The sequence below is a fragment of the Leopardus geoffroyi genome, chromosome A1 (assembly GCF_018350155.1).
Source record: "Leopardus geoffroyi isolate Oge1 chromosome A1, O.geoffroyi_Oge1_pat1.0, whole genome shotgun sequence".
Lineage (NCBI taxonomy): Eukaryota > Metazoa > Chordata > Mammalia > Carnivora > Felidae > Leopardus > Leopardus geoffroyi.
In genome coordinates, this window is record NC_059326.1 from 26,951,238 (window position 1) to 26,965,711 (window position 14,474).

General features: G+C 43.3%; 1 protein-coding gene and 1 long non-coding RNA gene across 12 annotated transcripts in view; one reads left to right on the forward strand and one right to left on the reverse strand.

Annotated features, from left to right (window-relative positions):
- Window positions 1-2,620: 2,620 nt before the first annotated feature.
- LOC123597928 lies at window positions 2,621-3,799 on the reverse strand. The gene is made up of 2 exons (XR_006712309.1): window positions 2,915-3,799; window positions 2,621-2,678 (listed from the first exon to the last, which is right to left on the reverse strand). It is a non-coding gene; the product is annotated as an uncharacterized LOC123597928 (long non-coding RNA).
- A 2,678-nt stretch (window positions 3,800-6,477) lies between these two features.
- ENOX1 (ecto-NOX disulfide-thiol exchanger 1) overlaps window positions 6,478-14,474 on the forward strand; it is a 557,584-nt gene continuing 549,587 nt past the window's right edge. For 9 of the 11 annotated variants that reach the window (XM_045477409.1, XM_045477389.1, XM_045477418.1 and 6 more), the window contains exon 1: window positions 6,507-6,605. The gene's annotated coding sequence lies outside the window, so the exon portion shown is untranslated. Of the gene's footprint in view, window positions 6,606-7,079; window positions 7,674-14,474 lie in introns of those variants that run through there. The other 2 variants (XM_045477335.1, XM_045477352.1) reach the window with 2 other exon arrangements.

Genomic DNA, 14,474 nt, shown 5'->3' on the forward strand with positions numbered 1-14,474 from the left:
CCCCCCCCCCAACGAACACAGACACCACTTTTACAGTTAAGGGGAGGGGGCAGAAAACAGTGAACTATTCTTGATTTAAAAAATTACTATCGGTATTCATTTTTAAAATAAATGTTCACATAGGCAAGTTAGCAGGGCAAACCATCACTGGGAAAGGAGAATCTGTGTGACTGAAAAAAACAGAGACTAATTAAAAACAAATGAACACAAAAGCTTGGGTTTTGCAATAGCAGTAGAATTTATAGAATTACAGCACCTCTAGAATTATGGAACCCACAATATCCTGCATGTGTCTGTTTCTGCCAACTTTTGGTTGTCTGTGGTTTTCCTAAAATATCCTTGGAAGGGACTCCCAGGAATCATCAAATCATTCAACATTATTTGAGTTATCTTCTAACAAAAACTTCCAAAATTTCCGCAGGAGCCTCCCATTCATGTACGTGCTCCAATTTTCTGCCACATACATTTTTTAAAAAATTATTATTTAGATCCAAGATTTCACAGAGTTACTTAGCTCCTACGATGTGAGGGATCCTTTCTCACATTATTTCATGTAATTGTCTTAACCAATGAGTCAGTCATTATTATCCGCATTACACAGGAGGGCCACCTGATGCTTCGAAAGTGAGTTGCCCCGGGTCTCACAGTAAGCTGTCGGCCAGAATAGGATTGAACTTAGATCTTATGACTTGGTGCCCAGTACTATTTTTATATGATGCTAAGATGCCGGAAAAGTAAAAAGATATGATTGATGTTCCTGCTTTCCCCACATGAAAGCCTCTGGGGTCCTTGGGGAGGCAGGCTGTGTAAAATGTTCAACACGTGGATGGTTGGGCTTTCCACAGTTCTAATTTTGTGACTGGCTTTCTGTCTGTGCCACTGTATAAGTGGGAGGGGAATTCATGGTAACACTCTAACCACTGGAAACTTCTTGTTTCCTTATGTTGGTGCTTTTGTACTCTTCATAATTCTGTCATGAATTAAGTGAAAGAGTTGCAGTTTTAAAAATTATATTAACCAAAAGTAATTCTGTGTCAGCAAGCCAAAAGAAACCGCGAAGACAAAAATTAAGAAGTTTTAAGGAGAGTCCTTAGTAAAATATTATGTTAATAGTATGTTATGTTAAATAATAAATATTATAATATTTATTTTATATTTATATTCTATTCATTTATAATTTAAAATAAATATTATGTAAAATTCTCCAAGAATAGACTGCTGGGTCTCAGTAGATCTAGGCTTTTCAAAATGCGTGGGTACCCCCCCCAATTCTTTGATCAATGGAAATATTAGCTCTAATATATCCTAATCAATTCCACTTTGCCCAGGGATCCTGTGATAGATAATCCATAGCTGCCATTGCCAACATAATCCATTTTTTCTTGCCAGCAATTTTATTCTTATGTCTAATCTAAAATTCAGAATACAGCAATAAACTAGCTTTTTACATTATACATCATGCAATAGTCTAAGTGATTATTACTAGGGGTATATGAATATAAAAACATGCATTTAGACATAGGTCGCTAATAACCAATTTTCAACGGAATGGTTTAACAATTGGTTTAAAAAGTTGTATTAGTTAATTCAAATTGAGGCTTGTTGTATCTGGTCAAGTGCTAAAGTATGCTTATGTTAGTTTTGTTCCTAAGAATAATGATAGCTAGATGATAGGCTCTTTAAAGGCAGAAATAGATTGCACTTTATACTTTTTGGTAAAAACCACAGCATAAGGAACAGAATTAATTATGAAGTAGGTACTCAAAAAATACTTGCTTGGTACCCTGATTTGTTTATGCATCTTTTTGGTGTTGACAATCAACTAAATTATCAGGTTAAAAATAGAAATGAGGGGCGCCTGGGTGGCGCAGTCGGTTTAAGCGTCCGACTTCAGCCAGGTCACGATCTCACGGTCCGTGAGTTCGAGCCCTGCGTCGGGCTCTGGGCTGATGGCTGAGAGCCTGGAGCCTGTTTCTGATTCTGTGTCTCCCTCTCTCTCTGCCCCTCCCCCGTTCATGCTCTGTCTCTCTCTGTCCCAAAAATAAATAAACGTTGAAAAAAAAATTAAAAAAAAAAATAGAAATGAGGATATTAGTAAATCTACCAATTCATCTCTCTATAGCTGTAAATCTCAATGTGCAAAGGACGTATGTTAGGGATTCCTTACCTCAGCTTCAGAGTGGATTCCCTTAACTCCTGAAATTTTACTCAAATATGTTTTACATCTTCAGGGGAGCCTGGGTGGCTCAGTCAGTTGAGCGTCCAATTTCGGCTCAGGTCATGATCTCATGGTTCATGGGTTCCTGAGTTTGAGCCCCATGAGAGCACAGAGCCACCTTAGGATTCTCTGTCTCCCTCTCTCTCTGCCCCTCCGCCACTCACTCTCTCAAAAATAATCATTAAAAAAATTTAAAAAAAAAATTGTTTTTACATCTTCATATGTTCACTTTCCTGAGGAGAGGATACATAGCTTTCTTCAGCTTCCAGGAAATCCATAACTCTATCAGAAACTATTAAAAATGGGTGTTATTTAATATATTCACCTGTACCATAAATGTCAGCACTGATGACGACAGAAACCTATCTACTTTTGCTTGGAAAAAAGTATAACTTTTTTTTCCTCTGGTTTTTGACCTTCTTAAAGATCTTTATTCAGAATTAAGCACCATAAGTAGTACCTGGAGGGGCGCCTGGGTGGCGCAGTCGGTTAAGCGTCCGACTTCAGCCAGGTCACGATCTCGCGGTCCGTGAGTTCGAGCCCCGCGTCAGGCTCTGGGCTGATGGCTCAGAGCCTGGAGCCTGTTTCCGATTCTGTGTCTCCCTCTCTCTGCCCCTCCCCCGTTCATGCTCTGTCTCTCTCTGTCCCAAACATAAATAAACGTTGAAAAAAAAAAAAGTTTAAAAAAAGTAGTACCTGGAATAAAGCAACGTATAAAAGCACGGATGCAAACAGGATAGCTCCTGTCTTCTCCTTGTTCCCGAGTGACACTCTGTACCAAAGTGGCACTCTGGGTCCAGGTGCAGGTCAAGGTTGTTTTTTTTTTTTTTTTTTTTAAATCATATAAAGTTCTAATGGACTAAGTGATCTGGGACCTGATTATGGGGGGAAATTACCTGCCTCCTTATGCATGCTCACAACCATTGAAAATCAACAGCAGCACTTCAACTAACGGTTCCTGCCACCTCACTTCAGAGAATGTGAGGCCATATGCTCCCAGCAGCAGAAGTTGACTTGAGAATCCATGATACATCTCACACCCCAAATTTATGAGTTCAGAGGTAGAAAGCGTTTTCTTTCTTTTTTTTTTAATTTAGACTGACAGAATAGATTAGTTAGTTGTGGTCAAATCAGGTTAAAGTGTTTCTCTATCTACTCCACCTTTCCCCAGTACTATGTTCTTAAGAAAGTTAATGTTTGACTAGTGTATTGCATTGTTGCAAATTGAAAAAAGCAGTTACTGTTAAGGAGCATGCCCTTTTTAGGAAGAAAAATAGGACCTTTATGATTATGCTATTGATTCAGTCCTACTTATGATAACATATAACAGTGAATCTCTCAGCAGCACATTTTATTATTCTGTAGTGTTTAAGTAGCGTGAGGGCCTATGGTTTATGGCATTTTGATCCTGGCTGTCCCTCCAAACTTTTATCTTTAAATGGGTCATAAACACTATATATCTTATGTTGTTATCTTTTCTGTTGTTTATCTTTTAAGTGAACATAAATTAAGATTGCTATAAGCCTACATTCTTATTTAAAAAAAATTTTAATGTTTATTTATTTTTGAGAGAGAGGGAGAGACAGAGCATGAGCTGGGGGGGTGGGGGGGAGGGCTGGGCAGAGAGAGGGAGACACAGAATCCGAAGCAGGCTCCAGGTTCTGAGCTGTCAGCACAGAGCCCGACACGGGGCTCAAACTCACAAACTCACAAACCGTGAGATCATGACCTGAGCCAAAGTCGCACACTCAGCCGACTAAGCCACCCAGGCGCTCCCATTACTATTTTTAAATGTTGGCTTCTTCTCAATGCATTTATTTTTACAAAGAGAAGACTGCCCCCTTTGGTGGTCATCAGAGAAGTTAAAACTTGGTTACATTCTGCATCCCAAGACAAGCACTTGGGAAGCCTAAAGGCATCTCTCTAAGGAAAACAACGCTTTAAAATTATTTTGCAAGACTTTGACTCATACCTATTTTAGGTTGGCTGTCAGGAACCCATTTGGGGTGTCAAGAGTTTTTCTGCTCCTCCTGTAAGTTCCAGAGCTTCCTTTCAAGTAGAAGTTTTAAACATACAGGCGTTCTACATAACAAACAAGCACCTGGCTTCTTAAGAAGATTGTAAACTGAGGGACAGAGAAGAAGTTATTTAAAAGAACCCCCACTAGAGAACACACTGGCAGCACCCAAATAAATCCATTTTAATTGTCACTTTATTTCAACTACATTTTAAAGCTGTGATATCATGAGTCTCCGGAGAGGGAAGCAGCTCATACAAGAGCCTGAGTTCAAAGAAACTGAAATTTAGCATGGAATGTAAAACTGAGGGCTTTTACTTCTAAGAGGATGGTTGTGGAAATACCAAGGGTGAAGGACGTGGGTTTGGTGCTACAGCAGAAATAGTCTGGGGTGACCTTGCATTGGTCAGTGTCCATGAAGTAATGCTCTTTATAAGAGAAAAGCTTGTACCCGACAAGCTAGTAGAAATGTGCATTTCCCTTAAAAGTTTTTATTTTTTTCCTGTCCTTCTGTTCTAGAAGGGACATTATAAATTGCTAATGAACAGTGACTTTCACATTTTAAGAGATTAGATTCCCCCAGGACTAAAATAAAGTGTGCTTTGGCCTTCTTACACACAGGATATCCCATTGGGTTCCCTGCAGAGTGCTCTCTTCTTGCAGCCTTTGGTAAGGCTGCACAATGGGTCACTATTGTCTGTAGTCTTTTTTTACATTGGGTCTCTGGCAGCCAGAGGGGAAAATAGTCACACACAGGGAAATGGTGCAAGTTAAAATCAAGTAAGCCTAGTGGGGTGGTAATGACTTTCCCATCATCCAAGTCTTTGCCTTCAGGATATGTGAAGCTAAAAAACAATGTCACTCATTCAACGTTTATAGAAAACACACAATGTACGAGGTACTGTGCGAAGTACTGGAGGGCATGCGAAAGTATGCAAAACACAATCCCTGCGTGGAGGAATCCCGCCAGGAAGGGTATTTTCAAGTATTACTCAGACCTTATGATCCTTCAAGAAATTCTTGGGTGAATAAAATTGCACTTCTAATTTAAAATAAGCAAGAACTGGAAAAGCAAGAAATGGAAAAGACGCTATGTCTTTTAGGAAGAAGGTATGTAAATGTGTCTAAAATTTTTATTTCTAAGGTATACACAACGTGGCTTGGATGAATGAAGGAGTATGGGAGTTAACAGGCCAAGAGCGGCGCCAGGCTGGCCACAAGGGCCCCTTCTTGGCCGAGCCTGACTTCAAAAAGGCGCTGCTCTGATCCTGCACAGTTAGCTGAATCCGAACAAAGAGGCGACCGGCACTTTTACCTGGGAAGTGGATTAACTTTGAGGAAAAGTGGCCTCCGAGGAGGAAAAGAGGCAGCATTCTACCTGGAATAAGAAGCGCCTTCCCTTCCCCCGGGACCGTGCAAGCTCACCTCCCTCCCGACTGACCTCACCCTTGCTCCCCGCCCCGCATCCCTACACTGGCGAGGCGGTGGGCCGCGCTCGGTGGGGTTCCACCGCCCACTCCACGCCCGCCGCGCCTGCACACGCCGACTCCCGCCGGTAGTCGGCCACGTGCGCCCGGGTCTCCGATCGGCCCACTAAGGGGCCGAGCGCCTCCAAGGTGGCAGTGGCAACCGTGGTGTCCCGATTTCTGTCCCTCCGCGCTTAGCCGAGAAGTCCAGACAGCGGCGGCGGTGGCGGGAGAGAGCGACTCGGCCCCTCCCTAGAGGGGGCCGCGCGACCGAGGGCTACGGGCACCGCCTCTGCTGCATCCGTGGCTGCGCGCTCCGCTCGGCTCAGACCCGCTCGGATCCGGAGCCCGCGCGCGGCGCTGCCTTCCCTTCCCCCTCTGCCGCCGCCCCGCGGGCAGCTCCCCCCGGCGAGACGCACGTTCGATCCTCCTTCGCCGGATTTACGGATTTCCGGGGGCAAAGAATTTTGCCTCAGTCCCTACCAGCATCTCTTGGCCTCTCCCCCCCTCTCCTCGCGACTCCCCCACCCCGTGGGCGCGCGCGCGCGCGCACACACACACACACACACACACACTCACACACACTCACACTCGCAGGCGCGCGTGCGCACGCCCGCGCGCCCCGAGCCGCGGAGTCTCCAGCAGATCCCACTCTCTCGGGCGCCGCTACTCACACAGGCTTCCAGTCGCCACGGGGCGTCCTCTGTCTGCGGCAGCAGCGGCGGAGGCAGCACAGGGAACCGCAGCTGCAGCCGGGCCGCGTCTTGCAGCTTCGTGTCCGGGACGGAGTCCGGGAGAAGCGGACGAGGAGGACGACAAGGCGAGGAGGAGCCGCGCCGCGCCCAGCGCCCGGCTCCCGGCTCCGCGCGGCGGGCTGCCCCCGCTCCCGGTATCGCGGATCCAGGTAAGCAAGCAGCTCCGGGGCCCGCAGCATCCCTGGGGTGTCCGGGCTCGGTGCCGGGATTCCCCGGTCCCGCCCCCGCCATGGCCCCGGGACGGAGGCTTGGAGGGGAGTGGGCTCCCGGGAGGGGGAGGGGAATAGAGCTAGAGGTGAGGCTGGTGGGGAGGGGTACGTGGAAGCGTGGAGGCTTCCGCGCAGCCCCCCGCGCCTTTCCCCGCTCTACACCAGCTCCAGCCCTGTCACTTTTGCGAGCCTGGAGGTGCCCGGCTCTCCAGACAGCTGTGTGTCCTGCTCTCCCTGCCGCCGCCAGCCCGTGTTGGCTCTGGGCTCCGAGCCCGCCGCGCGCTTCCCACCTCCCCTGCACCTTGGACAGCGCACCCAGCCGCCCGCCGCCCCCTGCACGGCACCCGGGACGGAGCCCTGCTCGCGCAGCCCTCCCGCTACCCTCTTCTTGTCAGGTTGTCACCCTCTCGCCCTGCACCACTTGTCCTCTCTGTCTTGGCGGACTCCGCTGTGGTGCGGGCTGGAAACTTTACTCCCCTTCTCGTCTGCGCTAGGTACTGTTGTTATTTTGTGACTGTCCCCTTACACGGGGAACCCGGACACCTTGGACGTGTCTTCTTCGGCGGGAGCAGGTCCTGGCCCGCCGAGTCGAAGGCAAAAGAGGCACTGGGCAGCTGGACTCGGTGGCTGCCAGGGTGCAGAGTCCGCGCCTCAGGTCCTGGACGCCTGCCGCCTCTCCGCCTCCCTGCCTCTCTGGACTCGACACGTGCGCGCCTCCCACGGACGCGGCCCCTCCCCGACCACCCCACGTCCTCCCCCTGCACGGCCACGGCCACCCCATAGGTTGGACACCCGGAGTTCGCGGGTCCTGATTGGCTGAAGGCGTAACCCCGCCTCCTTCCCGGAGGGGGTGGTTCTGGAGTGTTGTGGTTGTCATCCCGCGGCGCGCACATGGGGAAAGTGGGGTCGACAGGTGGGGAAGCCCGGGTGGGTAGGATCCCCGTGTCCCACCCTTCTCCTTCCGAATACCCTCCCGCTCTTCTCCTTTTCTCTCAACATTTTGCTCCTGTAAGTAAAAAACAAAACAAAAAAACAAAAACAAAAACTGGCTTGAAACCCTACTTTTATCAGTATTGCATTTGTTTGGTGGTAGAGATTTGGAAAGCATATCTAGAAGAATGAGGGAAACAAATGCATGTGGGGACGGTTCGTGGCAGACTGGGCTGCAGTTTGAGTCCAGTAGTTTGGAGAAAGTAATGGGTGGCTAAGAGATCTGAAGATGGAGAAAGTGGGAGGGAAATTGTTTCTTGGTTAAAGGAAGACGAAGGTGGGTGAACTTGGGAAGCTAAGGGGAAAAAAACAACTGGGTCATTTATGGGGTGACATGTGAAGGAGAAACCCATACGGGCACTCCCGGGAGGTGAGTGGGTTCTGCTGAAGAAGGCTCCGTTCCAGAAACGGGTAATTTTCGATAATATTTAGTTCATTATTAGCACACTTTGTTTCTGTTTTGCTGGCCTTGTCCTTTTGATAGGAGACTTTATAGTAATGATGTCAAGCCATGTAATGGATTTTGCTTATTCCCGTTTTGTTGTAATATATAGATTTCCAAGTGGCAATGAATTTCAAAAAGTGAACTTAAAAGCTCCTTTAGAGGGATGCACTAAATAGTTAAGGCAAAGTGCTTTTGAAATATTGGGAAGGAAGACGGATGAGCATTGCATAAAATCCAAAGATTGTTCTGGCGTTATTTAGGTCCTTTGCAGCAATACATACATACATACACACACATATATATATGTATGTATAAATTATATATAAATGATACTGATTTCTCTTTATTTCAAAACGTGATTGCCTCTAGCATTTTCAAGCTTTAATTCCTTCAGGCCGTTTTGATGTTGTGTCTGTACATCTAAAAATATTGTAATTCTTATCTTTAGAAGCCTTGTCAATGCAAAACAAACAGCAACTGATGCAAGTTAATGTTGACAACTTTATATTGAGTACACCGTGTGTTATTTTATTTGCAAGCTAGTGAAATATGCAAGAGTAACATAGCATGACTGCTATTCCCCAGGGACCCATATCAAAACAAAGTGGGGAATCACATGAAAGTGGGGAATCACATGAGGCTATTCCAAGGAGAACAGTTCAATTATCTTAAAAATGAATGTATTTTAAGATTCTTGGGTGTAAGCAGCAACAGTATTTTCCCATTTCAATTATTATCTTTGTACGCAGTGGTAGCACATAAAAACTCAATAAGTCCTACAGCATGTTAAATATGTTAGGTAATTCCAAAGTAGATAGATAGTGAAGGTTTTCCATTTGATATTATTTTTATATAAGTAGACAAAATTGATTTTATGATTGTAGGACTTTGTATGGAAGGGACAGATTTGATACATCTGGCAAACTGGAAATTATTGCTATTGTTGAAAAAATAGGTCTTACTATGTTTTTGTATCTCTAGGTCATACTTTGATTTGCCTTCAAGGGATTTAGATTCTAGTTTTTGGCCTATCAAAGTTAGATGGCTTTTGAGGTAGGTAGAAGATGAATGTATATAGGCGCACATATGTATATCTGCAAAATATATGTATGTATAGACCCACACAGCTATATATGTATACACTTCATTTTGGGGTACATTCAGTGTATTTATTTATATACGTGCTATTGTCATTCTTAAATTTTTTCTCATTTCTTCTTGTCCAAAAGGTGGCCCTGTTTTAAACTGTAGAAAGCATTATTACCAGTAGAATTGGCCAATAGATCATGGAAACAGACAATAGTATTTTGTTGCTTGGCAACCACCTACTGTGAATGAAAAACAAAGCAGTGACAGCTGCTTCCACATCCTGATACCCATACTGTAGCTCAAGCATTGAAGCCCTCCAAGTGAGACAGATCTAAGTTTCATTTGAGTCAGGTGAAGCTCTTTCTTTTGGGGGATGTTTTTAAAAAGAGTATTTACATTTTTTTGTCATAAGAATTACATTGTTACTGTGGGATGAAATGAAGCATCTAATTTCAGTTGCCCTCTTAATCCTAGTATAAACTGAAAGATGCAAGATAGGGTGACTTGTTTAGACCCTTCTCATTCTTCCCTTTGTAGTCATTAGACACTGTAAGCACATTTTCTGCTGCTGTCAGATGCTTTTGGGGTTTTACAAAAACTTGAGTTCTCCTTGACACCTAAATAGATAGCTGGATTTCACTGCTAGCAGGGAATTAGAGATTTGTGCTCTGGCCTCATTCTTTAATTTCATGGGACACTGAGGCACAGTGAGGTCATGTGACTTGACCCTGGTGACAGAACCATCTCTAGAATGTCTTCCCTTGGGTCACATTTGGAAAGTTTCCCCCATTTCCTCCCTGGAATTATTCTTGTCCTTTAGTTACATAAAGTTTATAAAAAAAGATTTTTATCCTAATAAAGATACTTAGAAAATACAACAATATTTGGGAGTACAAATTCAGTATTGACACCAGGCTAGATTATGGTGTTAGAGGCATTGTATATCATGTGTTCTCCCTTCAATATAAAAAGTCCTAGGACTCCTGTCTTTTTCCCCCCAAGTGGGGAAGCCCCATCCCTTGCTTTGGTAATTGTTTATACTTTTGGACAATCTTTAATGATCTATTATTCTCTGAGTGAATTTTAAACAGGGATGAGATTGAAGATTGTGTTGGTCAGCTTGTATACCAGCGAGAGTTTAAACATTACAGCTAATTAATCACTCGTTCTGGTCTTCTGTCTGCAACGTGGTGGAAATACTGTTGGTGTTAGTGATTTGGGCTCTTTAAAGTACATGGGGCAGACTGTGTCGCTACATAATACTCATTTCAGTCTTTTATCAAAGCTGTCTTGCCAAAGATGCTACCTGAAGCGTGTTGGTGGAGGACAAGTCGCGTATCTGTGGGAGATGTAATCGTGCCGATTGTTTCTTAACTCTAAGATGATAATGAATAAATTACTGGGTGGCAAACTTGGATCACAGATGCATCATTAGGCATTTCTTCTAAACTTAGGAAATGTATTGCCTGTGTGATACATTTTGAGGTTCCTTATGCTATTTTAAAGAATCTGTATTTCATTGTTTATTATTTATGTCAAAGATAGGCATTTAACTTTAATGTAACAATTGCAGTAGAAAAACTTGAAGTGGTCTGGTTGGAGAAACAATAAAGTGACAGTATTAAGTACCATTGAAGAACCATTTTCACCAGAAAAGCATGCACTTTAGCGATTTATAGGGGGGAATAAATTGATTTAGAGCATGTTTAACCTAGTTTTGGAAGCCTGCTATTAACTTGTTCTAGCTAGGAGAATTTTCAAGCAGAATAATAATTTGGCAGATTCAAGTGAACTTCACTGAATTTTTTAAACTATTTTCCACAGTCTGGTTATAGTTTGTCCAGGGCAAGTACTTGTTTCGGATCCTCTAGGATTAATCGGAATTTCAAGATTGCTATTATTATTTTTTAAAATTTCTGAGCCATTTTTCTTTGCAAGGTGGGATGTGAAATATTCTGTCATTCATGCATTTCATTTAACTCACTGGAATTTTGATATTTAACTTCCCTATCCTATCTTCAAGTACAAGATAATGTGTGTGTATGTGAATGTGCAAACACACAATACTTACATTTCTCCCCTTTTGTTGTTTTCATCCTTGTAGTAGAACACTAAAAGACTTGATTTATGGGTTTTTTTTTTTCATACAGTAAAGAGAAACTTTAAACAAAAGATATTTATGTTTTCAATTTCCTTATGTCTGTTTCCGCTATTGTAACATGTAAACTCTCACCCACACTAATAGGATGATTGCTAAAAACAAGCATATATATGTGTATATGTGTATATATATGTATATACATATATATATGTATACGTATATGTGTATATACATATACATGTATGTATATATATATACAAATATATATGTATACGTATATGTGTATATATGTATACATATATGTATATATACGTATATACGTATATATAGGCAGCATCCCATTTGTTACCCTCCAAGCTAGCCAAGAAAGCATATTTTCTTATTTTTAGACACACATATCCTTCCACGCACATACCTACATAGACATTGAGTTTAAGGTCCTATAGACTCTTCTAAGAGTGGACAGGAATAGTGTGTTTATTGGGAGCTCTGTGCATGGTAATGCTGGTATATTTAGTAAAGTGTATATATTCAGATTTTCAGAAATATAGTAGCATAGGAAGAATTTCATTGAATTATTCCCTTTGTAAGATTTTCAAATTATGCTGAGAACATAACCCACAACCCTTATGACAGTTCCCACTACCTACAATAGAGCCTGGCATGTAGTAGACACACAGTACCTATCTTGTGGAATATTCACCTGCCCTCCTTTTGTATATATAATGTTGCAAACACTTCAGTCGGTGTCTGCATGAATAGTATAAGTTGAGAAGATGGAGAAGAAATTACCGTAGTTTTCTAATTGTTTCTGGCACTATATTAAAAAAATAACTTAGCCAGTGAGATATTGTGGAATATACTTCTTGTCAGTATAGAAAGTTATACCAGGAGTATTGATTCTTCACAAATACAGCCATCCTAAGTACAGAATAGCTCTTTAATAGCCCACAGCAGCAGAATAAAGGTTATGGCAGCTAGTCCAAAGGAATACTTTATTTAGTTGGAGCTAGAGGGTGAGGTTTGCTAGCCCCAGTGTAATTATCCAGACTGGAATGTGGCCAAGGGGCTGTGGTTAACATCCCAAACAGTGGGAAAAAAGCCATGGATGAGGTCTTTAGTGACTGTGAGTGGCCAGACCTCTGCTATGGTCTCATTTGCAAGAGAGCACTTTTAGTAGCTTAAAAACCACAACAACTGTTTTGCACTTAAGGGATTGAGCCCAGAGTTACCATTCTAGATCCCAGGTACCAAATTTCTGGTCATTGGATGAAGTCATAATCCCAAGAGTTCAGTGACATTGAAATAAGTCTTTCTTCTTTGTCCTGTGCCATCCTTGTGAAGTAGGTGGAGAGTGATAGTGTCTCTGGGGACAACCATGGCAGGATCACAAGGTAGGTAAAGTTTAACATGCTTCCAATTAGTCTCAAACATCCTTCAGCTTTCCACCACTACCCAGCTGTTTATCTCCATTGTAGGGCTTAATTAATAGTTTTGTATCAGCAAAGCTCCAGAAGACTGCTTCCTGAGTTCCCTTTTTCTGTGAGAGAATTAGTCCTGCTATGATTTTAAAAAACACCTCTCCCATGGCCAACCTCGGGTCACTCCAGGTTGGGGAGAGGGAGCTACCACATCTGTTGACCAGGGCCAAGTCATGTCCCCTCTTTGCCCATCTCTATCAAGACTCCCTTTTGGGGGAAAAATGTGTTAAGGTGTATACTGTTAAAAGGCTATAATACTTTCCTGGAGAGATTCCTGAGTATGTTGCATACGTTGGGTTCTAAATATAATTATGTAATATAACATATGTATTAATACAATTATGTGTTTAGTTTCACTAGTAGAATTGTACCTACTATTTTGATGCATAGGGAAGGTAGTTTTGTCCAGGGAACACTTAAATAATATCATATTATTTTCTTTTAGGATTATTTCTTTAACAAACATTTATTGAGCATTTACTGCATGAATGGTACAGTATTTGGCCCTGGGTATCATAAAGATTCTTAAGGCACAGTTCCTGCTCATAGACGAGAATATGCTGTTTGCAGGGAAGTGCACAAATGTGACTTTAAAGGTGACTATGCAGGAGGATCAGTAGGTCTGGAGAGCAGGACGGCAGACACACAATGGCAGACCTAGTGAAACCCATACAAGATTTTGAGCTTCATGATATTAGTTTCACAATCTGCCTCTTGAACACAATTCCATGCAATTCCTGCTATACTACTGATTCCCGGGTCCCACCCCAGACCCACTGTTCCAAAATCTTCAGGGACATGGCCTGTTGGAGCAGACATGGTCGGTGTCATACTTATTTGCCCAAATGCCCACTGCTCCAGTTCATGTCTGCAGAATGCTTCTGCAAGTACCTCTTGTTCTCTACGCGAAGGCTTTTTCTCCCACATGTAGGGCAGCGTGGTTGGGCAGTGAAGTTAATGGCCTCAGGACTGGACCTAGGCCAATGACAGAAGGGAGCTGGGAGGTAATACACTAGCATCTTGGACTTTCTGGTGTGATAACTGACACACGTTCCACACTGTGTCCCCAAATTGCCTAGTGAAACTGAACCTCAGTTGCCCATAATGGCAATCTGTTAGATATCTGTGCTTTGTTGACTGTCTCTCTTTCCTCTACCAGTGCTTCTAGGATCCTCTGCTAAATAAATAACTTGTACTTACATTCTGTCTCAAGATCTGTTTCTGGAGGATCCCAACATAAGATACTGAAGAATCTGCTTTATTTAATTTTATTTTTTATTAATGCCCCCACTGGTTTTTATAAAGAGGCAAATTTGGGAGACTTGGTCTCAGGTGATGATGGAGAGCCACTGAAGGATTAAGACGTAGGCATTGTCATTTTTCATTTGCTTCTTAGCAAGATCATGCTGGCAGGTGTGTGGCAAGTGGATTCATGGAGGAAGAGTCAGGAGCCTGGAGATCAGTTAGGAGGTGGCATTGCCCAGGCAAGCAATGGTCAGCACCAAAGTGAAGGTGGCAACTGTGGGGATGGAGGTGGGGGAAGGATGCAGGATGGGTTGTGATGGAAAGCTGTCTGGAAAAGTCAACAGGACATGGAGGCCTGCATGTGTGTGGTCACCTAGCTGACTGCCGTTCCAAAAATGAGATTTTAATCCTCTCTCTGCCATGCATCGTGGCCCTGCTTTGTGCATTAAGCTCAGCAC